The following is a 10,950-nucleotide window of genomic DNA, read 5'->3' on the forward strand; positions in this document are numbered from 1 at the left end:
CGAGCAAATGCCAATACTGAGGCTTGAAATCAGGACCTCATGCCTTTGCTTGAACTCAGGACCTCATGCCTTTGCTTGGGCATTTTTTTTTTTTGCTGTGGGATTGGGTTTTTAATGTTTATGAATGCTGCAGGTTCTCATAGAGGTTGACATAAAAGTACAGAAGTTGCCAGGCACTGGTGGCTCACACCTGTCATCCTAGCTACTCAAGAGGCTGAGATCGCTCGTCAGCTTTTGTTCGTCATTGTGGTTACTGTGCCTTCCAGAGCTTCTCATCATGTCTTCTCACGAGACGTTCAGAATCAAGCGGTTTCTGTCCAAGAAACAAAAGCAAAATCGCCCCATTCCCCAGTGGATTCGGATGAAAACTGGTAACAAAATCAGGTACAACTCCAAGAGAAGACACTGGAGGAGAACCAAGCTGGGTCTATAAGGAATTGCTTCAGATGCCCACCTATTTATGCTCTACCATGAACCAGTCAAGCTGAAACTTTAATACTGTCTGGACTGACAGTTGGGCATTTTTAAAATGATTTTTCTTTGGTTATTTTAATAATGGGCACAGTAATAAACATGTAATAAACATTACATTTGAAAAAAAAAGAGGTTGAGATCTGAGGATTGTGGTTCAAAGCCAGCTTGGGCAGGAAAGTCCATGGGATTCCTTTCTTTTCCAGTCATGGGGCTTGAACTCTGGGCCTGGGCGCTGTCCCTGCGCTCTTCAGCTCACAGTGAGCTCTCTACCACTTGAGCCACAGCGCCACTTCCCTGTGAGATTCTTATCTCCAATGAACCATGAGAAAACCAAAAGTGGTACTGTGGCTCAAGTGGTAGAGCACTAGCCTTGAGCTGAAAAGCTCAGGGACAGCGCCCAGGTCCTGAGTTCAAGCCCCACTACCAAAAAAAAAAAAAGACAAGTTTATACCACATTTTGAGTAGCCACCAGATCATGGGATCTAGACTGAGTTTAGTGGTGGTGACAAACAGCCTCCAAACCTCACTGAAGTTTCCAAGAATCGATGGGGGCTCACCTTCCTTCCAACATTCAGGCTGGAGGAACATTCCTTTCCAAAGTTGTTCCCAGTCTTCAGCAGAGACAAAAAAGCACTGGTATGATGGATTTAAACAACTTTTGCTCTATGTGACATGCATCACCTTGGCTCTTATCTACCAGGTGCAAACTCAACCACGATGTGCACAAGGCAAGAACAAGTTCTCCTTCTGTGTGGAGAAACACTAAGTATTTATCATCATCGGCCTCTAATAATAAAGAGAGGAAAGGAGCGTATTGGTGTGGCCCCTCGTCATTTCATGAGCACACAGAGGCCAAGAATTCACATTCCAGGTTCTTCTCACGACAACTTAACCTCTGCTGGTTTTTTCAGGGGCCAATAAAGAGGCAAAGACCTGCTGTTGGCTCATGGAAACTATCATAGGTTCCACTTTTGCTTGACCTGTTATTCATCCCCCTGACATGTGCCCCACTCACTCACACATCCCAAGCTTTCTTCAGAGCCTTTGCTTGAGGTAAATTTGGAAGAAGGGACTGTAGTGAGTTTAGATATCCCTGGATCCATGTCTGGAGCTACTATCTGGGAGCACAAATCATGTTGACTGAAGATGATCACAGAGATCTACCCCACCAGGGCCTTCTGGCTTCTGTGCTGATGGTAAGGATTCAGTGAACAATTCCTCCATTCTCAGGCTGTCGAAAGGTTTCCAGGGGGAAGAGACACTGAAATCATCTACAAATCCTTGAGAGACATGAGCAGAAAAGTCACAAGGTTCTGACCATGAATTGAGCTACTATTGTTCTAGCTTGGAGGAGCAGTCTCCCCCTTGATCTGCAGACAGAGCCAGCATCCAGGGGGAAGGGTGCCGAGCAAGTGGGTTAGGGTATGCTTCTTCATTCCATCCAGGCTCACAGAAGGCCTGTCTCTGCCAGTCACTGTTTGTGAGAGGGAGACAGAGGGTGGGGTTGGAGATGGAGAAGTGAGACAGAAAGGCACAAAGCCCATCCTGACATTCCTCTTGAAGGAGGGAGGTGACGAAGGGAGAGGCAAGGAGGAATTCCTTAAACAAATGCGTGCCCAGGACCCATCTGGAAGCCAGATACTAAGTGTGTGGGCACATCGCTCTTCTGTTCCAGGTGCTGGCTCTGTGTTGGCCCCTCCTTCAGCAAACCGCAGGCCAGGCTCAGGCGGGGAGCTGCTCCCACAGGACATTGCTCAGTGTCTGCAAAAGAAACACCGGCTGCCATGTTCCCTCGACAATCTCTCATGAACAGTATTGGAGTGGATGTGATCACGGCCCCCAGGAGGTGAATGGGTCCTTACAGAGCAATAGCCATGGACATCATTGTGAATGTTAACTCAGTCTCCCGCTCAGGAGTGAAGGACACACGTTATTCCATTTCACTGATGTTCGGTTTTCTTTTTTTGGGGGGGGGGTCCGGTCATGGGCCTGAACTCTGGGCCTGGGCGCTGTCCCTCAGCTCTTCAGCTCAAAGCTAGTGCTCTACCACTTGAGCCACAGCGCCACTTCCGGCTTTTTTTTTCTTCTGCTTATGTGGTGCTGAGGAATCGAGCTCAGGGCCTCATGAGTACAAGGCAAGTGCTCTACCACTGAGCCACCTTCCCAGCTGGCAAATTAGGTTTTCTTAACCTGTAGAATTGCACACACATGCACACACGTTCACACACACACATGTGCACTTATGTATGTGCATAAGATGCATGCTTTTGTTCCAGACAATATGCAGACAGAGGTAGGCATATGGTAGAGAAGCCATTGCAAAAGGTTTGAGAGCAGACAGCGCCTGACTGGGCAGTAGGGTACAGAGCCTGGGTGTCTGTGTGTGCAGACCCTGGGCCTCATGTCACCACACCCTGGGCATCCGTGTGCAGACCCCATGCCACATCACCAGCCCTGGGTAGTCCCACGTGTGTGGCCCTGGATATCACATCCTGGCCCATTGCCCTGGGAAGACTCTTGCATGAATAGCAGACTGTATGGGCACCCAGTCAGGTGCTAAAGGACATGTAGAGAGCTGTGCAGTTTGTGGCCTGGACTGCGTCTGAGGGTGACCAGGCCTGAAGAATGTCCAGTGATCTTGGGGTCACGGTTCTTTCCTGGAGACCCTCATGAACCCTTGCACTGTGCACCCCAGACTGTACCAGTCTTGGGGGTCCCTTTATTTACAGGAGTTCTACTTTACTTTTACAGTTTTATTTTATAGGTGATGTACTGGGGGGCGGGGGGTTATAGTTACCTAAGTCGGGTGATGAGTACATTTCTTTTTGAACAGTGTCACCCCCATCCTCCATTTTCTCCTAGGTTTTCCTTCCCAACCCCCTGCCCCCAGGTTGTATAGTTAATTTCTAACATAGTGTCTAGTGAGTATCGCTGCTGAATTAGTTCACCTTTTGTCCCATCATTTCTATGCTTCCTTTCCCTCCCCAAACCAGGATACAGAAATAAAAAAACAGTGACAGTGAAAGAAAAAAAGGAATAACAGTACAATTCAAAAAAGTCTTGTTTCCATTTCTTGGAGTTCATTTTGATAAACATCATTTTATATGATCGTTTGCACATGGCTATTGAGCCCTTGTGATCCTCTCCTAAGAATAACCTCCTTTGGATTGAGCCCCACCCTATCGTCCCAGGCCCATACAGACACCAGGCAAAACCTCAGGGATATGTGAACTTGTTTGAGGTGCAGGACAATCCACATGAGCTCAGCTGTAAGCATTCCATTGTAGGCCCAACTCCCTAGACCTAAGGGCTTTTCCATTCACCTCTGCCTCCTTGCTCAGACTTCATAAAAAAACCTAGCTCCTGTCCCAGCTCCTTTGCACAAGCTCCAAACCCAGGGGAAGATCTGTGCCCCTTGCTATCCTGATGTCTGTGTGGTTTTCTGGCTGAGTCTAATTTACTCTAGCAATGATCTATTGATCTATCTTCATCATCATCCTTGTCACTATCTACTATTATTTATCATCCATCTACTATCTATCTATTATCTATAACCATCTATCATCATCATCATCTATCTACTATTATTTATCATCCATCTATTACCTATCTACTATCTATAACAATCTATCATCTTCCATCTACTATCTGCTATTATTTATCATCCATCTACTATCTATCTACTATCTATAACTATCATCATCTATCTACTATCTGCTATTATTTATCATCTAGCTACTATCTATCTACTCTCCTATCTATCTATCATCATCTGTCTGCTATTTACTATTACTTACTATCTATCTATCTACAACTCTATCTCTCTCTCTACCATCTAGACATCTATCAAACGCTAATCTTTTCAGTGTGTGATCGCAGGGCCACGGGAGGTGAATGGGTTCTACAGAGCAATAGCAACGGACATCATTGTAAATGTTAACTCAGTCTCCTGCTCAGGAGCGAAGGACACACATTATTCCATTCATCTGGGGCTTGGACTCTGGATCTCATACTCTTGCTTGTTTTTGTCTTGGATTTTTTTGGTTTTGGTTTTGTTTTTTATTTTGCTCATGGCTGGAGCTCTACCACTTGGGTCACACCTCCAACTTCTGGCTTTTGCTAGTTAATTGGAGATGAGAGTCTCCCATGTTTTTTCTGTCTAGGCTATCTTCACATCAGGGTCCTCAGATCTCAGCTTCCTGAGTAGCTAGATTGATAAGTTTGAGCCATGGTAACCCCCTAGAGCATTTGGCCTGTGAAAATGCTAATGTTTTGAGGTGGGGCCAAGGCCTGTTCTTTGCGCATGGGCTCCTGAGCAGGCACTGTAGCCATTATGAAGCAGTGCCCTCGTTCCGCTATGGTTTGTGCATAGCATGGTGAGAACTTCAGGATGTTTTAGCGGTAAGCTGAGAAGATTCTGGGCTTGCACACAAATTTCCCTATACATACCGGTTTGCCACAGCAGCTGTTCTTGTGTCTTAGCTTTATCTAATCTTCCTAAGTACTCAATGTAACTTCTTATAGGAAAAAGAAAATATTTGTGTTTATTCTGATACAATTAATTTTAATTCATCTTATCATATCGTTTATAACCCAGTACAACTGTAATATTCTGGACCAGCTGTTATGGTAGCATAAGAAAATGATGTACTTTATGTTTTTTCCAATTGGAGTGAAATTCGCATTTTCCTTCCAAAGGCAGTAGCTTAGGAGGCAGCAGGTTCGAGGACACAATCTTTGATAACTGTTCTTACTCCAAATTTGCATCATGCTATGTACAACAAAGTCACAGTTCAGTTCCTTAAAATCAAACATTTCTCATTCTCCTAGGGTTATACCGCTTCCCTGGAAGCGTTACGATATTTCTGTTGCAGATGAGTCTCTATTCTGTTTTGCATGTCCTGGAGGCCAAGTGTGGAGCGGCAGGGGGTGATCTATTTATTGAAAGGCCGAGGAAGACAAGTTGTCATATTCTCAGTCCCCGAAATAAACCTATTTTTCTGGAAACATAGTTTTGCTTTTCTGTGTTGTATCTGTCCAAATGCTGTAAGAAAGACATAACCACATTGAAAAATGCTGCCTATAGTTTCCCTCTACAGAATCAAGAATAAATCTTTGCTTTATCTTATTTACCTTCTCCTTTCGCTATCAAGAAACATGCCTTAAAATAGGAACATCTCTCTGCTTCTTACTATTTCTTAAAACATATTTTTATTGCTATTATTAAGGTGTTGCATTGGGATTGCTTCACTACTAAATTCAGTTTCAAAGACCGAATATTCTCCCAATATTTTTTTTGTAAATATAAAATTTTCCATTAATTTCAGGAACCGAAGGATAAATTGATCTGTTTTCCTTATGACTAATTTTCAGTAAAGCCAGATATTTTTTTTACAAGTAACTGCTTAAAAATTTTTTTCTCATATAGACTTTCTGTTTTTAAATGTTCTTTTACAAGGAGAAAAGAGATTCATTGTTGAAATGATGGATTTTGCTTTTTGTTAAAAAAGACAGAGCACTCAGGGTGGGGTCTGGCCATTTCCTGCCCAAAAGCCAAAGCAAAGATTAGTCATGTTAAAGTCCTAAACAACCTGACAAGACCAGGTTAACCACAACAGCAAATAAAGGTGATCCCAACAGGGGTCCAAGGAGAGGTGGCCGGGTTTAATTCACCCTTAATGAACGGCCATTTCTCCCACTGGTAACGGGGCCTCCACCGGGGAGCTGCAGGGGCCGCCTAGGACCCTCAGGAAGTCTGTTTCCTTCTCTAGAATGAATGGCTCCTGGTGATGACTTACTGGGCCTCCAGCCTGCTGAAACTTTATCCTTCCGGGTTAAAGGTTATCCCTGTCTTTCCATTTACTTTCCTTATCTGAGACCTTATTGTATTTGTTTCTACTTGGTTTTAATCCACTTGGACTATACTCTAAATTTTAATATGTGTGTGTGTGTGTATGCATGCACACGCATGAGCCAGTATTGGAGTTTGAACTCAGAGCCTGAGCACCATCTCTGAGCTTTTTTTTTTTTTCCTGCTTAAGGCTGGCATGCTAACATTTGAACCACAGCTCCACTTCTGGTTTTTTGGCGGTTAATTGGAGGTAAGAGTCTCACTAATTTTCCCACTGGGTTGGCTTTGTACCTTGAGATCTTCAGATCTCAGCCTTCTGAGTAGCTAGGATTGCAGGTATGAGCCACCAGCATCTGGCCCAGAAAACGTTTTAAAATAAAGATTTTGTATTTTTCCCATCCTCAAAGCATACGAAATTCTTTTCTTAGTGAAAATTTTGGTTAAACCTCATAATTTCTATAAGCCAGACCCAAAGAAACAGGTGGCATGGTTTCCCCCATTTGTGGTAACTAGAATGTGCTATAAATCTACAAGTAAACACACTGGATAAAGAAAAAAATACATTGGGACATGATAAATTATACAGGTCTCTAGGTACTCACAAAGTGAGACCAAAGGAGGATATTCTTTTTTTTTATTGGTTGTTCATGGAGCTTGAACTCTGGTCTTGGGCGCTGTCCCTGTGCTCTTCAGCTCAAGGTGAGCACTCTGCCACTTGAGCCATAGCACCACTTCCGGCTTTCTAGTGGTTTATTGGAGATAAGAGTCTCACGGACTTTCCTGCCTGGGCTGGCTTTGAACCTCGATCTTCAGATCTCAGCCTCCTAAGTAGCTATGATTACAGGTGTGAGCCATTGGCACCCGACTGTTGAAAGAAGGATATTCTTAAGAGAGGATGGCATAGGTTCAATAGCTATGTTCATCTGAATTTATAACGCGTTTATCACAATGAACTCCAGGAAATGGAAACAGGATGTCTTTTTCTTGGTTGGTGTTTTTGGGTTCTTTTCTTTTTGTTGTTTGTTCATTCATCTGTCTTTGGAAGGGGAAGGGGGTACAGAAATGGGGGGACAAAGAGTGAACAGATATAGCAATGGTACTCACTGAACACAATGCTGAAAATGAACTCTACAACTTGTGGGTGGGCACGGGAAGGGAAATCAGGGAGAGAACGAGGGAAGGGGTGACATTGTCCAAAGAGAAACATGCTTGTTACCTGACTTCTGACACTGTGACCCCTCTGTACATCACCTTTATAATGACAATAAAAATATGCCCCCAAAAATCTCATAACTTCTATTTGCCAGGGTTTCTGTTGTTGTTGTTCTCTTCTTCATGTTGGGTTACTGGGTAAAAAGCAAGAGCACTCTTGTTTGATTTTTATATGGAATCCCCGTCCAGAGCTGAGGGCCCAAACTTCAACCTGCTTGGAGAAGGTGGACTTGTCCAGTGCAGGCCAGGCCCTAGCACACCAGGGAGTTCATTCCTTTTGGCGTCTGGTCCCCCATTTTCCTGGCTTCACTGGACCATGCATTCACCTCCCCGAGCCAGCTACGTGTGTTAGCTGCTCACAGGGGCTGAGAGCTGGCAGTGCAGGGAACCACTTCCAGGGAGGAGGTCCTGTTTCCTGTTCCTACTTTCCAGGAGCTTACCAGCATGGGCCTGGGATGATTTAAGAGCTGAATGAGACATGTATGCGTGCGTGCTTGCTGCTGATCACTGGGGACTCCAGGCTGAGGCCTGCGTTGTCAGCTCAGGCCAGGGTCTCGGGACTTTTCCTCTGAGATCCAGTTTTGTGTGCTCACCCTCACATCTGCCCTGCTGTCGGCCCTCTAGATGTCCTTCTGGGCCTCACTTGAATTGGCTCAAATCGAGTGAGGATGTAGAGGACCTGGAGAGATAGAAATAACCGTGGGGCCTTTCTAAGAACTCACATTTGTGAAGTCACTTCTAGTTTACAAGATACTTTACACATAATTAGCACCTGGCGAATGTATTCGGTCAGCCAATCGTGCAACTATGTATGTGCCGTGGGCTTTGTAAACATCCAAGGGGTGCCAGGAACTGGATCTTCTAGCCTGCCTGCCTCCCTCTCTCCCTTTCTCCCTCTCTCCCTCTCTCCCTCTTTCCTTCTGTCCCTTCCTCCCTCCCTCCTTCCTTCCTTTTCTTCCTTCCTTTCTTGTACTGGGGCTTGAACTCAGAGCCTCAAACTCTCCTTTCACTTTTTTGCTCCATACTGTTGTTCTACCACTCACTTGGGCCATTCTATTTTAGATTTCTTAGTGGTTAATTGGAGATAAGATTCTCACAGACTTTCCTGCCTAGGCTGGCTTTGAACCGTGATCCTCAGATCTCAAGTTCCTGAGTAGCTAGGATGACAGGCATGATCCTGATGCCTGGCTCTTCTTGGCATGCCTCTTCCACATTTTTATTAACATCAATCATTTGTACAAGAGAGTGTCATTTGGATGTGTCCATTTGTGTACGTCATACCTAGATCAGATGCACCTCTCCCCATGACTCTTCCTCATCCCCTTCCTCTCTCCAAACCAATCTCAGTGAGCTCACGGCTCAGTGTTCATACGTGTACATGAAATACTTTGGCCATGCCATCCAGCTTCATCCTCCCCTTCACTCAACTCCCATCTATCTATCTATCTATCTATCTATCTATCTATCTATCTATCTATCTATCTATCTATCTATCTATCTATCTATCTACCAATCTACCACCTATCTATTGCCTAAATATCCATTATCTATCATATCTATCTTTGTATCTATTATCTATGTGTCTGTAATATTTATCTATCATCTACATACCTCATATCTATTTGTCCACCTATCTATACAGCTATCTACCTCCTCTCATCCATCTTATATCTGTCTGTCTGTCTGTCTCTGCCTCCTCATCCCTCTCCCTTCTTCTTACTTTGTTTTCATCTTACCTTTTTATCATTTCCTGTCTCTCTTCCTCCCCCACCTCTCCTATGTGTGTGTGCATACATGTTTATCTTTTTGGTCTAGCACAAAATTATTAATTTAGTACTGGCCTTGTTTTAGACACTTCAGGTGCCTAGAGAGAAGTGTGGGACTGTACATGACTATTATACAAATACCACACTGTTGTATATAAAGGGCTTAGCACCTACAACTGATTTTGCTACCTGGGCAGCAGGAAGGGGTGGGTCTTGAACCACCCTCACCCCCCACATTTCTAGGGAAGGGTGCCCTTGCTTTGAACTGAACGTTTCTCCTGCTCACTGTTGGAATGTATAAAAGGTTTTCAGGTAGGACAGACTTGAGAGAAGGAAGCGAGAAACATGCAAATGAGCATGGGATTTCTTCATGTTGATTTTACAGTTTTGTTTGTGAGTTCATTTGCAAATCTTTTTGCATGTGTTAGCATATTGCTTCCATGTGTTTATGTGGGTGTGTTTCTTGATGAGGGGAGAGAGCCAGACAAAAATGTGTGGTTTTCTTGTGTACAATTAGCTGAATAGAGCAATAAGTGCTTGTAAATAGTGCATCGGACACTGGACATGCTGTGGGGAACTTCAGACGTTGAAAGCGATCAATCCCTAGCCAGGCACGGCAATCTCAGCAACTCAGGAGACTGAGAGCTGAGGAGCACAGTTCAAAGCCAGTCTAGGTAGGAAAGTCCATGAGACTCTTAGCTCCAACTAACCACTGAAAGGCTAGAGCAGATGTGTGACTCAAGTGGTAGAGCATCATACTTGAGCAAAAATGCTAAAGGACAGTACCCAGACTCTGAGTTCAAGCCCCAGGAGCTGCAGCAAAAAGGAAAAAAATTAGGGAGGGGAGCCAAAGCAGACAGAATGTGGACATGAACTCAGGGCCTGACTGCCCAGCCCCCATTTTTGCCAAGATAGTGCTGCTGCAGGTGTTCAGCCCATTCAAGGGGAATTTGTTCAGAGCGTGTCATCTGTATTAGGTCACCATTGCCTAACAACTTAGGCACTTGATTCTATCTTGATTGTGTTTTAATTAAAGAAAATTTAGTAGGGGTTGGGAGATAAATATTGAAGATGTAGCTCCTCAAGTGACTGGCTGAGTAACGTTGGCCAAGGGACTTTACATCTCAGAGATTCAATGTCTTCACTGATTAAATGGACAATGGCCAGACATGCAGTGGTTGTGACAATTAGAGAGAACTTGAAAGTATCCATCAGGATGAATGGCAGGAACTGCTATCAGCAATAATTTATAGTTGTCATTAAGTATACTCTGCTGTAATACTATTCATGTATTTATATTATCTTTAAGTAGTTGTACAAAGGGATTTCACCTTAATCAATGCCACCTCTTCTGTCTCCCAATTCCCAGTTCCCTGGTTCCATTTATACATAGGGACATTGAATATTATGACTGTATCTACCTGCCTGTCCTCTCTTTATTCATCTATTCTCTTCCTCATGACTTCTTCCCATGACAGTACGGGTTCTAGCTTCCTGGTATTCATTGGATTAAGCTAAAGTTATTTGTTCAAAGGTGTTCTACCATTGGAATCCTCCCTTGTTCATGCCGTTCTTCTGTCTCTGTGAATCTGTTCACATAGCATGTACTTTTTGGGGCGTAGTGCTCACCAAGCTTTTGGAGCTGTG

At 44.1% G+C, this 10,950-nt stretch overlaps 1 pseudogene; it reads left to right on the plus strand.

Moving 5' to 3' along the window:
* Positions 1–277: 277 nt before the first annotated feature.
* LOC105991924 lies at positions 278–446 on the plus strand (annotated as a pseudogene).
* Positions 447–10,950: the final 10,504 nt, after the last annotated feature.

This window comes from Dipodomys ordii, unplaced genomic scaffold (assembly GCF_000151885.1).
Source record: "Dipodomys ordii isolate 6190 unplaced genomic scaffold, Dord_2.0 Scaffold78, whole genome shotgun sequence".
Taxonomy (NCBI): Eukaryota; Metazoa; Chordata; class Mammalia; order Rodentia; family Heteromyidae; genus Dipodomys; species Dipodomys ordii.